This window comes from Ascaphus truei, chromosome 6 (assembly GCF_040206685.1).
Source record: "Ascaphus truei isolate aAscTru1 chromosome 6, aAscTru1.hap1, whole genome shotgun sequence".
NCBI lineage: Eukaryota > Metazoa > Chordata > Amphibia > Anura > Ascaphidae > Ascaphus > Ascaphus truei.
Window position 1 is genome coordinate 35,300,402 of NC_134488.1, and position 22,303 is coordinate 35,322,704.

Sequence of the window (22,303 nt, forward strand, 5' to 3'; positions counted from 1 at the left end):
TGCCCTACCATGGTCAGTCTGGCCTACAACGATGGCACCATCGGTCCGAGGCTTGGGACCAGTACCTAACGATGGTGAGGGTGAGTGGACTGCCCCAGGGATGTCGGTGGGAGTTATACCTATGGACCAGTGCCCACAGTCTACCTGCCAAGCGGAGAGAAAATTCAGCAGCCAGCGGGGCGGTGAGGCACCAACCCTTTACTCCCTGCAGGATGCGATGGAGGTATCCAGTAAAAACGTCCTGCTCAGCAGTTACTTCTACGCGAAGAATCCCCACGCACTTCTGTCTCAATACATGGATATGCACCCAGATGTCGTGATGTCCACAGAAGATGTCACGTTTGAAGCAATTGCTGGAGCGAACCAGGACTGTGCTGTGACCACTCTGGTAATTATTGCCTCCTTCATGTGCAATATGGAGAGTCAAAGGACCTCCCTGTCTACCACATGCGTGATGCGGATGGCCGGGTAAAGGTCTTGCTCAGAGACCGCTTGCTGTTCTTTCCACTAGGGGGAGAAAGTTGCTTAGTACCAGAGACTGTAGTACCCGACCATAAGTTTGAAGAGCCTACAGAGACTCCAGTTCCAGTAACTGAGATTACCAATGCAGAGACTCACAGGAGTCAGAGTGAGGCGCCATCACACAATCAGTTAGGGGCACCCCACTATGGGTCTCAGCAACCAGCTAAAGCTCAGCTGGCCTCAGGTATCAATATGGTTACTAAGTCATGTACCAATTGTGATAAAGTACCTGTGATAAGTTGTACATATTATGCCTTGCATTTTTTATTGTATAACTTGTGCTATGTGATGCTGTTCCCCAAGCGAGGTCATTGGATTTTTCACCAGGGGGAGAATGTAGCCAAGTCCCATCTGGCTCCCTGGTCGTCCATTTCCCCCTTCCTTACCTTCTTTACAGTATGGGCAGTTGCGGGTGGCGACGGGCTGGCCGGCGGCTCCCTTTGCCGTGCGCCGCCATGTTTAACGTGTTTGCGCATATTCGGAGGCTCGCGCATGCGCAGAAAAGCAGCGGCGGCCATGTTGTGGTTGGTGCGAGGTTTGCGCATGAACAGATGCAGCAATTCACAGTGCAGGGCCTTCCTGAGCTCGCGCATGAGCAGGAGAGTTAGCGACGGCCATTACCAGTTCGTGCATGCGCAGTCGAGATAGCGCACGTGGCGGTAATAGCAAGGGACTACAGCCCCCAGAAGGCATAGGGGCATGTAACCACATGACGCCAGGGAGCCAATCACACGGCAGAGATCACCTGCTCAGAGAGATACATTTGGCGTGCTCAGGGCTTGCAGATCAGTCGGAGCTGGGAGCAGGTTAAAGGAGGTTGTATGTGCAGGGGTCCATGATGCACTGCACTAGGACAGGTATCCCCCTAGGCCCAGACTCATGGGAATAGATTGTGGCTGCTACAGGGACAGGCCCTTAGGTAGGGACCCTGCCCCTTTATCTGTTTGGTAGTTCAGGGACACAGCTGCAATGCTGCGCAGCCCTGATAAGTGTGGTCTAGGACCAGACCCCTTCAAGATACAGAGACTGTCTTGGGATCATCCAGCATGACATCACCCCACGCGGAGGCGGACTCGTCGCAGAATCAGAGGATCCACTTTATCTTCACGTCAGCGCGCCCGGGTGTGGACACACCCGGCAGGTTCCATACACCAAGTGCACCAACCAACATCTCAAATTAGTGGGCAGCGCTGTCTCACACATTGGGGTTTGGGTGGGGGTATTGTGGGACCTTGAGGGACTGGGATTCTCATGGACACGGTGTGGGTTACACGGTGGTGGGAGACAGCCCTGTGAGGTGCGTGGGTAGTTGTACCGTTAGTATATTAGAGTTATAAGATATAGTAGAGGATAAGATCTATGTTGCCCGGTAAAGGTACTATTATTTTACTCTGTGTGTGTGATCATTTTGATTGGGTCCTGTGCGGGGCTCCTCCCACTGCGCTGGGATCCCTCACAGGTGTTGGCGCTGCGCCGTTACTATTTCTATATCACCCCAAGCTCTCCATGGCAGAGGCTTGGGCTCCTGTGAGCCGGCAGGTAAAAGGTAGCACCAGTAGCACATTTACATCCTGACCTCCCAATATCACTTAGGGGGGAGGCAGGCGGGGGGGGGGGAAACATGGCTACATATGTTAAACTGTATTTAAAACCTATTATTAGGGAAGATGTTTATGACGGGAATGATGAAAATATAGAGACCTTGTGGCTAGAAATTATCAGTGGAGGTAAAAGTATAAAGAAAATGTTTGTGGGAATATGCTATAAACCACCAAATATCAGTGAGATTGAGGAAGCTAAAATACTTTTGCGATTGGAGAATGCATCAAAACTAGGTCATGTTTGCATAATGGGGGATTTTAATTATCCAGACATAGACTGGGGCAATGAGATTAGCATTAGAACAAAAGGAAACAGGTTTTGGGGGTGCTTAAAGATAATTATATGACCCAAATTATTGAAGAACCAACCAGGAGAGGGGTAATACTGGATTTTGTAATATGATACAATGCATCAAATTAGCAAAAATGGATAATGAAAAAAGGATTGCAATAGAAAGTAAGATCTACCCTAAAAGTTATTTAAGTACCTTAACAACAACAAAATTGGAAAATAAAATAGGACCCTTTCAGTGTGAGATGGGCAGGCAAATGATTGGAAATAAGGAAAAAGCAGAAGTAATAAACACATTATTTGCCTCTGTGTTTACAAGAGAGTAGTCCTTTGCAAAAATATTGCAACTGGAGGAAGCCACAACCTCTATATTAACGAAAAAGTGGTTAACTGAGGAAGAAGTTCATAGGCAGCTTCACAAAATGAAAGTAAATAAGACACCTGGCCCGACGGCATACTGTACATCCAAGAGTTCTCAAGGAGTTAAGTCCAGTAATAGCCAAACCATTATATTTAATATTCAAGGACTCCATTTCCACTGGCTCAGTATTATTATAATTCCCTGTACTGTATTGTCTTTGTAAAGAACTGAGTACACTGTCAGCGCTATATAAATAAAGATATACATACATACACACACCCGTCTCCCTCTGTGATAGACTGAGCAGTCTCTCACTCACCCAGGATACAGGAGGAGGGGATTTTAATGGCAGTGGAGACAGCAAGGAGAGGAGGAGACAGATGAGATGAGAAGGAGACCAGGGAGTGTAGTATACACAGAGAGAGGAGTAGACACAGCAAAGCACGGAGTGCAAAGAGAGGGGGGAGAAAGAAGGAGGCAGCAGAGCACAACCAGGGATATCCAAAAAAGACTTGATTAGAAGGAAAGTACGTTTTCCATAAAATAATTATTTATTGGTCATGATAGAAAAAATAGCAGGGCAATGCCCTACCAACGCGTTTCGCTCCTCACAGAGCGCTTTCAGAAAACGCACTTTCCTTCTAATCAAGTCTTTTTTTGGATATCCCTGGTTGTGCTCTGCCACCTCCTTCTTGTCTTGTATCCTGTATTACACTGACAGAGGCACACCTAGATTGCTTGGAATTTGGATCAACATGGACGCTGCAGCAGACTTGTGAGTTTTTGCTTGCTACATGTGTTTCACTGTGACTATAAGGACAATAGGTACTCATCTGGGGTGATACATAGTACATTGGTTGGTTTCTGGAAAGATTGTGTGCCGCATTTTGTGGGTTTACCAACCAGGATACCACACCCAGTACCTTTCCTCATTTGAAGATATATAATCCAGGCTTCGTCATAGGAATATCCTTTATATTATCTATACACCAGTTGTTCTGTATATAGTCTTTAGCAACCCGCACGTATGACTTTTTTGTTTTTCCACAGAGGAACAGGGCATGATGGAGGGGGTAGGAGAGACAGAAAGATGGGGATAGGAGACAGAGAGAGACAGCAGTGGGTAGAGTGCACCCGGGCAAGGAAAGACAGCAAGGAAAGTAGGAGGAGGAAAGAGAGAGACAGCAAGGAGAGGAGGAGACAGGTGAGTAGAAGAGTAGGGAGTGTAGTGTGCACAGAGGAGCAGACACAGTAAGGCAGGGAGTGCAAAGAGGGAAGCAGAGAGGGCAAAGAGGAGCAGGACATGATGGATAGGGGAGGAGAGACAGCAAGGAGGGGAGAGAAGACAGAGAGTGAGACAACAAGGAGAGGAGGAAAAAGGGATGACAAGGAGGAGGGAATGGAATGAGCAGTGTGCACATCAGACAGGAGGGAGTGCAAAGAGATGGGAGGAGAGACACCAAGGTCAGTAGGAGGAAGAAACTGAACAACAGCACAGAAAGGAGGAGTCAGAGAGAGATAAGTAGGAGAGGAGGGAGTGTAGTGTGCACAGAGAGGAGCAGACACAGTATGGCAGAGAGGGGAGGCGAGACTGCAAAGAGGAGCAGGGCATGATGGAGGAGAGATTACGTTGGGGAAGAGACAGTAAGGCTGCGTCTATAGTATGTCAGACGGAGCGGAACGAAGCGGAGGCGCGCGCACGCTGCGCATACACATCTATGATCCTCTTTGAGGATGTCTATAGATGGCGCCAGTGCACATGTCAGATGGAGCTGGCAAAGGCGCGAAATTGAAGGAGACAGAGCCAAGTGATTTTTTGCGCGATGTCATGATCACATGACCTGTCTTCTCCAATCAAAGTGAAGTTACAGTTTCAAAGTTACGCCATTTTTTTTTGTATGCCGGTGGTAAACACACACAACACAAACAACACACACAACATACACAAAACTAAAGTTAATTTCCAGACCGGGGGAAAAGTACTACAGTGCTTCAGATGCTGCATCTGAAAAAATGCCGGTGGATCGGGATGCGAGATAGTGGAAGTGACGTCCGCTCCGGAATGTCATTGCCACGCCTCCAAACATACGTTGTACTTCATTGTCACGCCCCCAAATCGCGCCCGCTGTATACTCTGCAAAGCCATAAAAAAGCTCAGGCTTTAGCAAGAGCATTGCAGCGTGCGCGCCTCCCCTCCGTTCCGCTCCGTCTGACATACTATAGACGCAGCCTTAGGCATTGCAGTGAGGGGTGAAAACAAAGAGTAATGTTTAATTACAAACCTTTCCAATCTCCTAGATCGGCGCATGTTACTCCTGGTACAGCTACAGTAGTTGGATATACAGAAGAGTCTCGATTATCCGACCTATACGGGACCAATACCGTGTCGGATTACCAAAAATGACGGATAATACGGAAAGTATTATCCGACAACCCCCTTCGCACTTACATGGCCTACCGGAGGCGGCAGAAGAGGGGGCCTCAGACCACGGGAGCGGAACAGGAGGAAGGCAGCTGGCAGCGGGAGAAGAAGAGTATGTCAGCAGAGGGAAGAAGTTGAGATAGCGGGCGGCGGCAGGAGAAGACATGTAATTGGAGCAGGAGTAGCACAGGGGAACGGCAGGGGAGGAACGTACTGTGACCCCAGCAGTCACCAGAAGTCAGGCGCCGGTCAACTCCCGGTGTTACAGAGCGTTCCTCCCCTGCTGTTCTCCTGTGCTGCTCCTGCTCCAATTACATGTCTTCTCCTGCCACCGCCCGCTATCTCAACTTCTTCACTCCGCTGACATGGTCCTCTTCTCCCGCCACCAGCTGTCTTCCTCCTGTTCCGCTCCCATGGTCTTCAGTCCTCCTCTTCTGCCACCGCCGGTAAGCGAGAAAGGGGTTGGGGGATGTCAGAAAAAATGGAGTGTCGGTTAACCTAAAGTCGGATAACCGAGACTCTACTGTATATTCTTTTTTTCTTGACTCATCATAGCACATTACCACTGTTCCCACATACAGTACATTGTTTATATGTGATTTGCATTGAGTAAACAATTATTTTTCTTTACTTACCCTGAGTCTCTTTTTTGATTTTGCATATTGAGTGCTGGAAACCACAATTTCAGCCTTGGATAATGTGGCACTGTGTTTGCCTTCCTCTGGATCAAAATACTGTACATACAAATATAGGATAAATATCTGCCCTCTAAATGTAACATAGGTTGAACTTGATGGTCGTGTCTTTTTTCAACCTCATCTACTCTGTAACAATAATGCTTTACTGTAATACAGAGATTATTATAATACAGAGCCGTATTTAGTTATCAGAACCCACTATATAATCCCATCATTATCAGAACAGAACCATCCTGTAGAGCAGATCCTGTTATATTATCTCACTGAATCATACAGTGGTGAGAGCTTAAAGAGACACTTTATTTGTTGGTTTGTGGGTTCACACACAGTCTCCTGTCTGCAGTTTAAACCCTGTGTGATATTTGGGAGACTGTGAGAGACGTGTGAGCCTTCTGGGGTATTTTATATTGTTATCAGATCCCCTAACAAGAGATTCTTTACTTCCAGCAATTGCAGACTTGGCTCCATCAATGACCTGTGATTCCTCTCTAATGAGCATCTCTGTCAGTAAGTGTCTCCTGGACGCCCTTGGGTACGACTACAGCTCCTTCCAGCTGAATGACAAATCTGTCCCGTGCACCTTCACCTATCCTGATGTTATCAACAACCAGCGTGTGCAGAGTATTCAGGTCAAAGCGCAGAAGGGATGGTGTGGGAACGTGGTGTCGGTAAGTAAATCTCCTCTGCTGACATCTGATCTCATTATCAGTTGCCTTGTAGGACTGTCACTTTTCCCCTGCTCTGCTGCGTAATGTCACAGCCGCTCACTACTGTCCTGGGGAAGCAAATTACCCCTGAGTGTATTTGCATGTCTGTCACAGGTCCCCAAACATTAATGTATGTATATCTTTATATAGCACCCACAGTGTACTCAGCACTTTACAAAGAGACAATACCGTACAGGGAATTATAATAATACAATAAGCGCAGCAAAGTCAGACAATAGGAAAGGAAATCCCTGCCCCGGAGAGCTTACAATCTAAGTGCTATGTTGGGAGAGTTACAGAGACAGCAGGAGAGGGAATAAGTGCTGTAGATGGCAGCGTTTGGCCACAATGGTTGGTAGGAGTGACTGTGGGTGTGGGACAGCAGCCATGAGTGCAGGCTGTTGAAGCGCTTCATTTAAGAGGTGAGTTTAAAGGTTTATCTTAAATGAGGGGAGAGAGGGTGCTTGGTGTATACTGAGTGTGAGGGAGTTCCACAGCAAAGGGGCAGTGAGGGAAACAGGGTTTAAGGTGAGAGAGGTGAAAGGGGTGAAGATGGGACAGTTGTGGGTAGAGACAAGGAAAAGAGACAGAGCATAACGAGAGATCAAAGCTGATATGTAGGAAGGAGCAGATGAGTGGAGAGCCTTAAAGGTAAGGAGGAGAACTTTGTAGGTGATATAAAAGTTGACGGGAAGCCAGGAAAGGGATTTAAGGAGGAGATGAACAGAGACTGTTTTGGCAGAAAGTGAAATTATTCTGGCAGACACATTTTGGATAGGTTGTGATAGGAGAAAGTTGAAGCCTGTTAGCAGTATGTTACAATAATCCAGACGGGAGAGGATAAGGGCATGCATTAGAGTGTTACCAGTAGATTGACAGAGGCAAGGGCTTATTTCACCACATTGTCCAGTTATACAGTGGGTAAACTGCATTCTGGCTAATAACATGCAAATTGGCATACTGGGCATGTCACATATAGCTTTGCACCCATTGTATAAGGACCCCCTTGAGCTTTTGCCTGGTGTATTGCAGCTCGTACAGCTAAGCCAGGACATGTAAGTACAGAAGCCGAGCGAAAGTCTCTTGTCCCCTCTTTATATTTATTCCTTGTAAGTTTATACAGGTCTTTATTCCTCTCTTTCTGCAGAGTGATTCCTCCAAATTGAATTACACAAACACCCTTCACATCGGTAATAAGAACTCACTCCTCATCACTAAGAACCCCATCAACTACAACTTCACCTGTTCATACAACCTGACCATGCAGACCAGCCTGAACTTCTCCGCCAATGCTGTGTCCAGGTGAGAGCAAAGAGATGCCTAAAATTCAACTTTGCTGAGAAAATTATGTTTTTTTCCACACTTCCAAATATTATTAGTAATAAAAAGAAGTAGTCCCTTTTTTTTTTAAATTGAAATGTTCAAAAAAATCTGTCAATGCGGTGTCAAGGTGAGAACAGAGAGGCCTTGTTAATAGAGAGGTGTGCAGTGTGTGTGTGTCCCACCCCGAAAACTGGAAAATGTTTGAAAATCGGCACACACAGAAACTATTGTTTTTTTCTTTTTCAAAAAATTGGACAATATTGTACAATCCAGAGAAAAACATATTTTTTTGTAACAATTTTTTTATTGGACACGTTCACATATAAAAGTACATACAGAAATGTCACGAGCCCGCAACATTTCAACTCAATACAATCAGGTGGTGACCAGTAACATTTCACGTTTTCCATAGGGGGAAAAGAGAGAGAGGGGGGGGGGAAGGAGGGGAGGGAGAGAGGGTAACAAACAAGTGAGGGGGAGGGGAATGGGTGAATGGGTGGGGGGGGGGGGGTGGGTAAAGGTACGTCCAGAGGCTTCCTTGATTCTCTCTCCTGCTGTCTGGAGGGGACTAAAGGTCTAGGTGGTTGGCCTTTTTGGGCTTTATCTCTCTAACCAGGGGCCCCATGTGTTCCGAAATTGAGGCATCTTCTTTTGGAGCATAGCTGTCAGCTTCTCCATAGTCATGACCTCATTGATTCTTCTGACTACTGTAGTTCTCGAGGGGGGCTTATCCTGTTTCCAGGCGGCCACTATGGAACATCTGGCCGCTGTCAGCATTGCCGTGATCAGCCTTGACATCGGCGGAGGAAGATCTTCGATGGGTTTGCTCAGCACCAGGGTCAGAGGCTCCAGGGGAATGGGGAGCCCCGTGGTCTCGTAAATGAGCGTCTGGATCATGGTCCAGTACCTCTAAATCTCCGGACATGACCACCAAATGTGGGCCATGTCCCCCTTTTGACCACATCCCCTCCAGCACAGATCCAGTGTGCCAGGGAAGACTTGGCTCAGCCTAGCTGGGGTCAGGTACCACTGAAATATAATTTTATAGATATTTTCTTTTATTGTTGTGCAGATTGATGTTTTAGCGGCTTGCTCCCAAATTTCCTCCCAGTCTTCCAGGTCTATTTGGAGGCCCAGATCCTCCGACCATTTTTGCATGTATCGGTGATTCGGGGGGCTGGATGTTGGCTCTATTCCCTTATATATCTTGGAGATCAGGCCTCTTTGGTAGGTATTTTTAATGCATATGGATTCAAATCTGGTCAGCGGGGGGAACTTGGAGGTTGGGAATAAAGATAGTAGGAAGTGACGAACTTGTAAATACTTAAACAGGTGAAGGCCCTGGATCTGGAATTTGTCCTTCAGCGCCTGATTGGTTAATATCTCCTCCTCCTGCAGAAGATCGGCAACCATCCTAATATTATGACTCTGGAATTGGTCAAATTGTCTTGGGGAACACCCTGGTGGGAAATTTGGGTTCCCAAAGATTGAAGTGAGCTGGGAGGGGGAAGCTAGCAGACTATATTTCCCTTTGCTTTTAAGCCGTGCGTCCCACGTACATCTCATTGCTCCTAGGTCGAACCTCTGTGGACCAGCCCCGCCACCACTTGTGGTCCACAAAGCCGCTTGGAGGGAGTGGGGACGCGCGTAATGAGACTCTATTGCGAGCCAACAGGCTGAGGCCGGGTCGCAATTCCAAACTACGGCCTGCTTCAGTTGTGCTGCGAGATAATACCTGACGATATCGGGGACCCCCACACCTCCTCTTGCTCTTGATGAGAGCATCACAGACCTTGGGACTCTTGGCCTTTTATCGTTCCAAATGAATTGGAGCAGTAGTGATTGGATGTTCTTGAGGGCCGCTTGTGGGACCGTAATTGGGAGGGTTTGGAAATTATACAATAACCTTGGGAGAACATTCATTTTAACGGAAACTATTCTCCCAAACCAGGAAATTTGATGTTTTTTCCAAGTTTCCAGGTCTTTTTTAATCTGATCGAATAGGGGGGGGGGGGTAATTATATTGGAAGAGGGTATTGTAGGAATTTGAGATTTTAACCCCAAGATATTTAATATAGGTGGAACGCCACTTATATTTATTGTTAGCTTGAATGACTTTCCACGTCTGGGCTGGGAGGGATATATTTAGGGCTTCTGACTTGTCCATGTTAACTTTATAGTCAGAGACTGACCCAAATTGGGTCAGTAGCCTTTGTAGGTTGGGGAGGGAGGTATGGGGGTCCGCGAGGGTCAAAATCACAACCTCAGCAAATAGAGAAATTTTGTATTCTCTTTCAGCAATGTGGATCCCCATAATACTTTTTTCTTCTCTGATTTTGGCCGCTAAGGGCTCAATGGTTAGGGCGAATAGCAAGGGGGAGAGCGGGCAACCTTGTCTGGTCCTGTTCCTAATTTTTATTGGGTCAGAGAAGCCGCCTGATAATTTAACATACGCCGTTGGGTTTTGGTAGAGGGCTCTCACCCCCTCCAAAAAAGGGCCACAGAAGCCAAACCTCAGCATTGTTTGGTCTAAAAACGTCCACTTGATTCTGTCGAACGCCTTTTCAGCGTCAAGGTTCAGAATCATTGCTTTGGAACCGGTGAGATGCACGTGGTCAATTATATCCACAATTTTGCGGGTATTGTCGGAGGCCTGTCTTCCAGACACAAAGCCTACTTGATCTACATGTATGAGTCTAGGGAGAATTACGTTTAGCCTGTTTGCCAGGATCTTACTGTAGATTTTGAGATCAGTATTTAATAGGGAGATGGGCCTGTAGTTGCCGCATAGTAGCGGGTCTCTACCCTCCTTGTGAATTATGGCTAAATTTGCTGCTGTGATTGTGGCGGGAATCGGCTCCCCTTGAAGGAAGGAATTGTACATGTCGAATAGGTAGGGGGAGAGGGTCGGCATGAACATTTTGTAGTAGGAGTTTGGAAAACCGTCTGGGCCCGGAGTTTTGGCTAACTTGAGTGAACTGATAGCCTGAGATAGTTCCTTTTGGGATATATTTTTGTTCAGACTCTCTACCTCCTCGGGGGATAGGGATGGGAGGTTACATTGCTCTAGATATTGTGTGATTGTGTTGCGGCTGATCGGGTCTTGGTCTGGGGGGTGGATGTTGTATAAGTCAGAGTAAAAATCTGCAAATTCCTGGGCTATCTCTTTTTCTATGTATGAGATCTGCCCTTTTCGTGTCTGAATACTGGCTATCTGAGATTAAACTCTGGCGCCCCTGAGCTTTGAGGCCAAGAGTCTATCTGCTTTATTGCCTTTGTCAAAATATTTTTGTTTTGACCACCTCAGTGCTTTCTCCACCTCTTCGAGTTGGGTCTGTTTCAGGGCAGATCTAGCTAGATTTAATTGTTTTAGCACTTTTTTAGACGCCGTGATTTTATGTTGCTGTTCCAGTTGGGTGATCTTATCTGTGAGGTCCTTTTGTAGCTTAAGTTTAGTTTTCTTTTTATAAGAGGCGATTGAGATCAGGTCTCCTCTGATAGAGGCTTTATGAGCCTCCCAGATCATAGCTGGGGCTGAGACGGAGCCTGCATTAATTTGAAAAAACATTGCTAGTTTTTGGCGTATTATTATTTCCGTGTCGGGACAGTTCAGCATAGATTCATTTAACTTCCATTTGGGTGTTTTTCACAAAGGGAAGGGATAGGGTGAGGTCGATTGGTGCGTGGTCAGACCAGGTGATTGAACCTATGCCTGACTGGGAGGACGCCCGGAAGACATTACTCGTACCCAGAAAATAATCGATCCTCGAGTAGAACTGATGAGGGGAGGAGAAAAAGGTATAATCCCTTTGACCCTGGTGCTGAGCCCTCCAGATGTCCACTAGTGAGTATTCCTCAATGATGTCTCTGAAGTTCTTAGCTTTCTTTTGGGACTGAGTGGCGTATGGAGAGGGAGTAGATGGCAGGAGGGTAGGGGTGGGGTTTGATTTGTCTTGTGCGTGAGAGGCCACCATATTAAAGTCTCCACCAATGATGAGGGATGAGAGGGATTGCAGCTCCAGTGATTCGAGGAGATTTTTTAGGAAGGGGATTTGGTTATCATTGGGGGCGTAAACATTAACAAGTGTAATTGGCGTGCCTGATAGAGTGCCCTGTATTACCAGAAATCGACCGTCCGGGTCTGGGAGTGACTTGGTTAGGACAAAGGGGACCCCGGTTCTGATGAGGATGGCTACTCCTCTTTTTTTGCTTGGTGAGGAAGCGAAATACGCCTGGGGGAATACGCTTTTGAATGTATTGGGGGGCGTCGGGGAATTAAAGTGGGTCTCTTGAATGAGGACAATGTCACCCTTAGCTTTTTTTAGGTCCAGCAGGACTAGCTTCCTTTTTTTTGCTGAATTGAGGCCTTTGACATTAATCGAGATTATTTGATGGAAGACATGTTTCGAGAGACCTTCTCAGAGCTCCAGGCTCTGATGCTCTTATGTTTCCCATGTCAAGAGCTCCGTTTTGGGATATAGGACGTAGGTTCAGGGATGTTTGGGAGGAGAGTAAAGTGGATGCCTCAGGGCGGGGGGAGGGAGGGGGGGTGGGGTGGACACAGTAGGGAAGGAGAAAACAGACGGACCCTTGCGGGGCCCAAGAGAAATAACCTTAGACACAAGAGTGTACAAGGTAGTGGGGTCGAACACCCCTGGAGAACCTTCCAGGACAGAAAGCCTGGTGTGGGGCAGGGTACAGGGCCAGAGACCCTCCCTGCAATAGAACTCAAACCACTTGCAACAGTTTGGAGGTTGGGGAACTTTCCCTGATCTTAACTATGTTGTGGGGCCTGCACTTGCTTTGTTCGAGTACTTTGAGGATGGGGGGTGATTCACACCTGTATGTTCATGTTGTTTTAACACTTTTTGGGCATATTCGGGTTTGGCATATTCGTATTGACATCTGTATGACATTTTCACCCTGGGCTTGGTGCACCTAATCATGGGTTCCAACCTTTATAGTGTTTTGAGGGGGAGAGGGGGGACGGGGGGAAGGGAAGGAGGGGGGGAAGGAGGGTGAGGGGAGGGGGGGAGTGGGGGGGGAGGAAGGGAAGGGTTAGGGGGGAGGAGGGAGGGGGGAGGAGGAGGAAGGAGGGGGGGAGGAGGAAGGAGGGGGGGAGGAGGAAGGAGGGGTAGGGGGGAGGGGGAGGAGGAGGGGGAAAGGAGGGGGAGGGGGAAAGGAGGGGGAGGGATGGCAGGGGCCGGGGGCCTGTTTTCCTGCAGGTGGGCAGTACCAGGGAGAGGGTGGAGGGAGATTCATACCTTTGTGACATTTTCCTTTTAATACTTTTTGAGCATGCTCAGTTTTGGGGTATGCATATTCCTGTTTTTCAACATTATAACGCAGGGCTATGTGCATCTTGTCGCGAGTTTCAACTTAGACAATGTTTCATCAGGGGAGGGGGGGAGGAGGGAGGGGGGCGAGGGGGGGAGGAGGGAGGGGGGGGAGGGGGGGAGGAGGGAGGGGGGCGAGGGGGGGAGGAGGGAGGGGGGCGAGGGAGGAGTAGGCGGGAGGAACGGGAAGGGGGGACGAAGGAGGGGGGGGAGTGGGGTAAGAAGGAAGGGGGGAGAAAAACATATTTTTAAAAAAATTGGAGAGTAATCAAAGATGAAAAAAAAAAACTAAATATATATATATATACAACAAATGTGAGCGCACAATCCTATAGGTAATTGATAACCATTTAATAAGATATATAAGCAAATAATAAATGACCATATAAAGGTAGATTTGCAAAACAGAATTAATAACAATAAACATAGAGGGAGAGATTGCTGCAGTAGATTAGTGAGGAGAACCTGAGATATAGGTAAAATGTCTGATGAGTCCTACAGTTTGAGATATGCCTTAATTCGACTAAACGACTGTGGTGTGCATTATAAGAAGCTGGTCAAGCTAATGAAAGAAATGTGTGAAGGTCACATGTAATACAATTAGTTAGTGACAACAAGTGAATAACAGATATAATCTCATATTATACATAACAATAAACATAATTATATAAATGAATATTATTACGAAATAATATATATTTAAATGTACACATTATCATCCATGCTAAAAAAAGAGGTGAATGATACATATAAAAGATATACTGTACACAATGATATATATATTATTCACTTGTTGTCACTAACTAATTGTATTACATGTGACCTTCACACATTTCTTTCATTAGCTTGACCAGCTTCTTATAATGCACACCACAATCGTTTAGTCGAATTAAGGCATATCTCAAACTGTAGGACTCATCAGACATTTTACCTATATCTCAGGTTCTCCTCACTAATCTACTGCAGCAATCTCTCCCTCTATGTTTATTGTTATATAATATATATATATATATATATATATATATATATATATTTCTGAATGAATAATACTATATGAAAAATGAAAAAATAAAAAAATGGAACCCTCTATTTTTATTGTTATTAATTCTGTTTTGCAAATCTACCTTTATATGGTCATTTATTATTTGTTATTTGCTTATAAATTGTATTGTATTGTATGTCTTTATTTATATACTGTAGCGCCATTAATGTACATAGCCCTTCACAGTAGTAATACCTGTGGTAATCAAATAAATAACAGATAATATAAATAACAGATCATGGGAATAAGTGCTTTAGACATAAAAGTAACATTAAGGCAGAGGAGTCGCTGCTCCGAGGAGCTTACAGTCTAATTGGTAGGTAGGGAGAACGTACAGAGACAGTAGGAGGGAGTTCTGGTAAGTGCGTCTGCAGGGGGCCAAGCTTTATGTATCATGTGTTCAGAATATCCACAGTGCTATTCATATGCTTCTTTAAGCAAGTGTGTCTTAAGGTGGGTCTTAAAGGTGGATATAGAGGGTGCTAGTCGGGTACTGAGGGGAAGGGCATTCCAGAGGTGTGGGGCAGTCAGTGAAAAGGTTTAAGGCGGGAGAGGGCTTTAGATACAAAGGGTGTAGAAAGAAGACATCCTTGAGAAGAACGCAAGAGTCTGGATGGTGCATAACGAGAAATTAGGGCTGAGATGTAAGGAGGGGCAGAAGAGTGTAAAGCTTTAAAAGTGAGGAGATGAAAGGAGTGTGAGATGCGGGATTTGATCGGAAGCCAGGAGAGGGATTTTATGAGGGGAGATGCTGAGACAGATCAAGGAAAGAGTAGAGTGATTCTGGCAGCAGCGTTTAGGATAGATTGTAGGGGAGACAGGTGAGAGACAGGAAGGCCGGACAGCAGGAGGTTACAGTAATCAAGACGGGAGAGAATGAGGGCCTGAGTCAGAGTTTTAGCGGTCGAGCAACAGAGGAAAGGGCGTATCTTTGTAATATGGCGGAGGAAAAAGCGACAAGTTTTAGAAATGTTTTGAATGTGAGGGGCGAATGTGAGAGAGGAGTCGAGTGTGACCCCAAGGTAGCGTGCTTGGGCTAATGGGTGAATGATCGTAGTTCCAACAGTAATGTGGAAGGAGGTAGTTGGGCCAGGTTTGGGAGGAAGTATGAGGAGCTCTGTTTTAGCCATGTTGAGTTTAAGGCGGCGGAGGGCCATCCAGGATGATATAGCAGAGAGACATTCAGAAACGTTGGTTTGTACAGCAGGTGTAAGTTCGGGTGTTGAAAAGTATATTTGTGTGTCGTCAGCATAGAGTTGATAATTAAACCCAAAAGATGTTATTAGGTCACGTAGAGAGAGTGTGTACAGAGAAAAGAGAAGAGGTCCCAGGACAGAGCCCTGGGGTACCCCCACAGAGAGATCAATAGAGGAGGAGGAGTTGTTAGCAGAAGAGACACTGAAAGTATGATGGGAGAGGTAGGATGAGATCCAGGATAGATGGTTATTAAATGGTTATCAATTACCTATAGGATTGTGCGCTCACATTTGTTGTTTTTCTTTATGTATTTTAGGAACTAGTTATTCCTTGTTGAGCTGCAGTTCCATTTTTTATTGATTTCTAATTTACCTAGTCTTTTCACATCATTGGTTTGAGCTTATACACCTTATATATTAGCCTTTTTTATTGAGCGATGATTATTTTCTTCTCTGTATATGTGTATATATATATATACATACATGTATATATATATATATATATATATATATATATATATATATATACATACATACATGTATATGTATATGTATATGTATATGTGTGTATATATATATATATATATATATATATATATATATATATATATATATATATATATATATATATATATATATATATATATATATATAGACAGAAATACAATAAGCGCAACCACACTGAAATTAGTAAATAGAATAATTACCACATGTAATGGAGGGTATACAGTCTAACTTTCCCTGACTCAGTCTGCAGCCAAAAGGTCTACCGCTCCACGGGCTGGTAACGAAAATTTCCAAAGAGAATGACCTAGGCGCAAATGGAGACAAGAAAAAACAAACATAGGGTAGTACAGTATGTTCTAACAAATAAACCGCCAGAAGGTATAATATGCACTCACAGCGTGTAGGATAATATCAAGCCTTGTATCCACTCTGGGATCTGGAACAATTAAATGATGAGTCTGGAACAGCTGGTCATCCACAGCAATTGCAATCTCGAGCAAAGATACCCATGCAGGAAGAGAGATAGAACACAAATAGCGTAACACAGTTTATTAAAATTATTAAAAAAACTATAAGTAAAAGACTCACATTCTGTGAGATATCATAAAACTTTTGAGAATTCTGAGCATCTCACACTCATTAGAAAAGGGTAGTAACACTATGCAGATTTCTTCAACAGTCCTTAGTTTGTAGATTTGTAACCAATAGGGAATTGAGTCCAGGTTATAAATAGCACACACACTTAGTGTCTCTACTGTTCCACACAGTCTCCTTATGTGAGCTGTCTCTTTCTGTGGTTATCAACCTACATAGGTCTCTCTCACTGCACCTAATGTGCATATAGTACTCACGGTACTTAGAGGTAGGTGCTGTCCGGTTTCACAATTAAAAAGTTCTTTCTGTTTTCCCACGAAGAGTTCTCAATCTTCCTCCGGTTACCCACGTCTCCTGGGGACGCTCCGTGCCACGTGACGACGCGGTGACGTCACTCCCTCTCGCGAGAGTTCGTCCGGTGGGCTGTGGGAGCGGGGCCTCAATCCTCTGCGCTGCTATTCTTCCTGCAGGCAAATAATGGGACAAACGGCCACCGGCACCTCTTGGCTGCTGTCTGCTGCTACTCCTGCTGAATACACTGTGTTCACTGTCTGTAAACCACGCCCTACGCGTTTCTCCGTTAGGCTTCGTCAGGGGCTGATTCCTGACGAAGCCTAACGGAGAAACGCGTAGGGCGTGGTTTACAGACAGTGAACACAGTGTATTCAGCAGGAGTAGCAGCAGACAGCAGCCAAGAGGTGCCGGTGGCCGTTTGTCCCATTATTTGCCTGCAGGAAGAATAGCAGCGCAGAGGATTGAGGCCCCGCTCCCACAGCCCACCGGACGAACTCTCGCGAGAGGGAGTGACGTCACCGCGTCGTCACATGGCACGGAGCGTCCCCAGGAGACGTGGGTAACCGGAGGAAGATTGAGAACTCTTCGTGGGAAAACAGAAAGAACTTTTTAATTGTGAAACCGGACAGCACCTACCTCTAAGTACCGTGAGTACTATATGCACATTAGGTGCAGTGAGAGAGACCTATGTAGGTTGATAACCACAGAAAGAGACAGCTCACATAAGGAGACTGTGTGGAACAGTAGAGACACTAAGTGTGTGTGCTATTTATAACCTGGACTCAATTCCCTATTGGTTACAAATCTACAAACTAAGGACTGTTGAAGAAATCTGCATAGTGTTACTACCCTTTTCTAATGAGTGTGAGATGCTCAGAATTCTCAAAAGTTTTATGATATCTCACAGAATGTGAGTCTTTTACTTATAGTTTTTTTAATAATTTTAATAAACTGTGTTACGCTATTTGTGTTCTATCTCTCTTCCTGCATGGGTATCTTTGCTCGAGATTGCAATTGCTGTGGATGACCAGCTGTTCCAGACTCATCATTTAATTGTTCCAGATCCCAGAGTGGATACAAGGCTTGATATTATCCTACACGCTGTGAGTGCATATTATACCTTCTGGCGGTTTATTTGTTAGAACATACTACCCTATGTTTGTTTTTTCTTGTCTCCATTTGCGCCTAGGTCATTCTCTTTGGATATATATATATATATATATATATATATATATATATATATATATATATATATATATAGTGAATAGATGAGAACAAGGCACTCTGTCAGGTAGATAAAGGTGGGTGCAAATCCTATATAAATCAAATAAGTGATACGATACCGTTTGAGCGAATATCAGAGGCAGCACTCCACAAAGTTGTCAAAAAAGTTTTGTATTTAGTGAGACATAGTAACCAAACTATTGACGTAATTGCGCTATCAGAGTCCCTGACACGTTTCATCACCAACGGGCGACTTTCTCAAAGGGCTGATCTTTTTAGAAAGTCGCCCGTTGGTGACGAAACGCGTCAGGGACTCTGATAGCGCAATTACGTCACTACGACGCTGCGCACGCGCACGAGGCCGCATCAAGCGTGGGATACATTCGGCGGCCATTCAGAGTGGAGAGGCGATTTTCTGATATCTTGTGGACTTAATCTAGCCGGCAAACAACACCCTTGGTATCCGGTGAGCTACGATTCCTTCACGCAGCCCTGAGGGAGCCTATACGTGCAGACGTTTGCAGCAAAGATACCGGATGGTGGTGATATTATCACAAATTGCCTTATATCATTTTAATCTTGTGAGTGCGTTTCTTCCCCCCCCCCCTTCCCTTCCCCTTTTAATAATAAACACACAGTTTTATGCTATGGGGCGTGCGCTCTCTCTCTTTTCATATATATATATATATATATATATATATATATATATATATATATATATATAATTCAAAAATCTGGAAAACAATTTGAAAGAAATTCAAGAATTTTCCATTTGTTACAACAATTTCAGTGAAGAAAAAATACAAATCGAATTTGTGACACATTCCTCCATTTAACAAAAAAGAGTGGGATAGGGAGTGATAAACTAGAGACCATACTAATTAATTGAAAAAATAATCGATAATTAACAGGTGGGTGCAAACTGTGAACTGAAGTGAATCAGAAAAATGATGAGCTCACAAGACAGTGCGCTCAGTAGAAAATTCACTTACATGCACACCACTTGCATATAAAATATAACTTCTATTGGCATTACATAAAACATATTTTACCGATAATGTAGGTGTAACAAAAGTTATAAGTAAGTATGACGAACTGCCTATCACCTTTTCTAAATAGTTAAACACTAAATATCTCGTTTAACTGATGAAATGGGATACAAAGGGCAGATGCAGCAATTGTATTATTTACCATCTAGGACCAGGTCTAAATTGCGCCAGAAAATAACGTATGGTAATTATATCTGGTTGAGTGCATTGAATTACTACCATGCGTCTAATATAACCTCAAACTCAATCTGATAGAGGTATATACCAAGGACTGGGTACTCCCCTGTTAATCTGAGTGAAGTGTAATGGTGATGAATCCCAACACTAAGAGTTACCAATAGGGACACTGATGCGTCAAACACACGCCCCTAATACCGCCCCCAGGTGGGTATAAATAAATACCTTACTTGTTGGGAGTGAATAGACACTCCTCCCCCTTGAAGAAGCGCCGAGGAACGGCACGAAACGATCGTCGGGCAGAGAAAAACGCGCATACTGATGACGTCAGCCGGTTTCGGTTTCGGAGTAGAGAGGGAGTATGCCGGGCAGGACTGATTTGCAAGTGGACAAACGGTTGTATGAACCACATGCTTAACACCAATAGTGTGTGTATGTCTGATTTACTGAGACAACTATAGAGATTTTGTGTTATTTATGAACAAATTATACCGCATATACTTTATGCAGGTATAACTGACAACACCAATATACACGTTTGGGGAAGAGAAAGCGGCACTCATATCAGTCTACCCTAAGATAGCCTAAATAGATGTGGCATAAACAAATGTGTTGGATTCATCTGACTAAAATTGAATTCACAAAATAGATGAGTACGATATAGGGCATACTCCATAGCTTCGAATTTTAAGCGATTTTATTTATAAAACACAGAAAATTATATAAAGAGTTTTTGTTTAGATGAGTTAGCAATTATTGAACAATTTTTTGTTTTTGCGTTTTTAAACCACCTGTTTTCCCATATGGAACTCTGGAATTATTCCTTTGATACTACTATGATATATTGAGCTGTGTGCAAATTAGGGGGAATCTTTTGTGATCGTTCTTGATCATTTGTTACTAGTGTGTTCCCTATTCCCCATGCACCACTGTATATGTTTTGTGCATTACTGAATATTAAGGTTGAGCATTGATAATTCATTCTCCTATGTTTTCTACTGAGCACACTGTCTTGTGAGCTCATCATTTTTCTGATTCGTCCATTTATACTAGTATTCCCAGGGGAAGGAGATAAAGAGACCCCTAGTGATCCCGGGTGAAGGTTCCTTAGGGGAAGGAGACAGAGACCCCTAGTGATCCTGGGTGAAGGTTCCTTGGGGGAAGGAGATAAAGAGATGCCTAGTGATCCCGGGTGAAGGTTCCTTAGGGGAAGGAGACATACAGACATACAGTAGCAGACAATAAAACAGTGAGGGTGGTAGAGTCTCTGATGGACATCCCTGGGCGTAAGACAGTGTTTCCCACCCTTGTTGGCTACCTACCTAAGAAGACCCAGGAGGACCCTAAGAGGGGCTCAGTGTAATAGAGCCATTAACTCAGAGATACAGAAAGGGGCAAAGACAAATAAGGACACAGGGTGACAAGCGTTCAGAAAGGAGGACCGCAAGGAAGCAGTTTTCCTGCATCAATAACCCAATGAATATTTATCCCACAGTGGGGAGATCTTATTGTTTAACAATTTTTGGGTGTCCCCAGCCCCCACCCCACACCTTAGTCATATTGTTTAGTGCACTGAATATAGAACAAGGGTCCCAAAGGCGAAGCTATTTCTTTTGTAGGGATGGATGGGGGGAAGGGGGTGGAAGGGAGGGGGGGGCCTTGACATAGAATTGGGAGCCACGGGGCAGAAGCAAGTTTCACAGTTGCTATTTGTAAAAAATTAATAAATAGACCTTTAGATGTTTCTTCCTATAACAGACATGACCTGTTTTGTTTTCACAGCACCGTCATCTTCACAGCAGACGGAGTGGGCTCAGTTCCCATTACCATGGCTGCTTATAAGGATCAAGGATACACTATACCAATACAAGATACTGACATTGTGATCGTGGGATCCGATCTCTACCTGGGCTTGTTTACACAATTTGTGGATGGAGACAAATTTGCTCTGCGGGTGGAGCAATGCTTTGCCAGTCCCACCGATGACCCCAACTATGTCAACAAAGTGCCGCTTGTGACCGGAGGGTAAGTCTGATCTGTCTTTAGGATGAATGGATCGCGGCTATGATCTTGTTACACCAAATATTCTGTAACCAGAGACCTGTGTCCCATGTTAATAACATGTTAATGATACATTGAGGAAAACTGTATTCTGCCCTCTGCTGCGATCAGTTCTCCCGGGACACGTTCTGTGAGATAAGGGATCAGGCGCCAATCTCTGGAAAGGGCTCAGTGTGTTACACACATTACTGATCCGGACACACTCAGGGAAAGGTCCCTCTGGGTTTTTTGCTTACAGGTTATCTCAGTGGTCATGTCACATACATGTGTATTTTTATCCACAGCTGTCCGGCAAATCAGGGGGTTGACACAGAGGTAAATGTGAACGGGGCGGCTCTGGAGGCCAGAATCAAAATCAGCTCATTCGCTTTTCAAGATCAAGTCAAACTGTTCATCTTCTGTGACGTGCGGTTGTGTGACAAGACTGGCACCTGTACTGGGGTAAGTGAGTGAGAGGGGTAACTAGCAGCTTTATTGCCCCACCATTGATACAAAGTTCCTGAAACTCCAGCACTCAGTGATGTGAAAGTGACCAGACAAACAAGGTCCCACAATAAACCCCTCACGCCCCATGTTGGCCCCATGACGCAGCTCTACATTTCCTCCTTGTGTAATTAACCCCCGAGCTCTGAGCTCACAGATTATCCATCGTACAAACAGGAGAAATGGGAGAATATACAAGAAATCGCAGAGCCAGCTCGGACATGAGAATGCAAAGTGTGATTATGTGTGTGACTCGCATCATGTAATTATCACTGCAGAGCGCTGACACATGCGCCGTGTCAGAGGGGCTCAAAATGGTCACACACAGTGAGTGAGGAAGCTGTCCGTCCGTAGGCGTTTATATCCAGGCATAGGGAGGGAGGTGTCCTGTGAGGGACAAACTACCTAACGCTC

At 44.9% G+C, this 22,303-nt stretch overlaps 2 protein-coding genes across 2 annotated transcripts in view; both read left to right on the top strand.

Annotated features, from left to right (window-relative positions):
* Positions 1 to 22,303, top strand: part of LOC142496898 (pancreatic secretory granule membrane major glycoprotein GP2-like) — a 129,697-nt gene that overhangs the window by 28,535 nt on the left and 78,859 nt on the right. The gene's annotated exons all lie outside the window — the stretch shown is intronic.
* The window catches only part of LOC142498033 (uncharacterized), a 448,291-nt gene that overhangs the window by 11,396 nt on the left and 414,592 nt on the right, over positions 1 to 22,303 (top strand). The gene's annotated exons all lie outside the window — the stretch shown is intronic.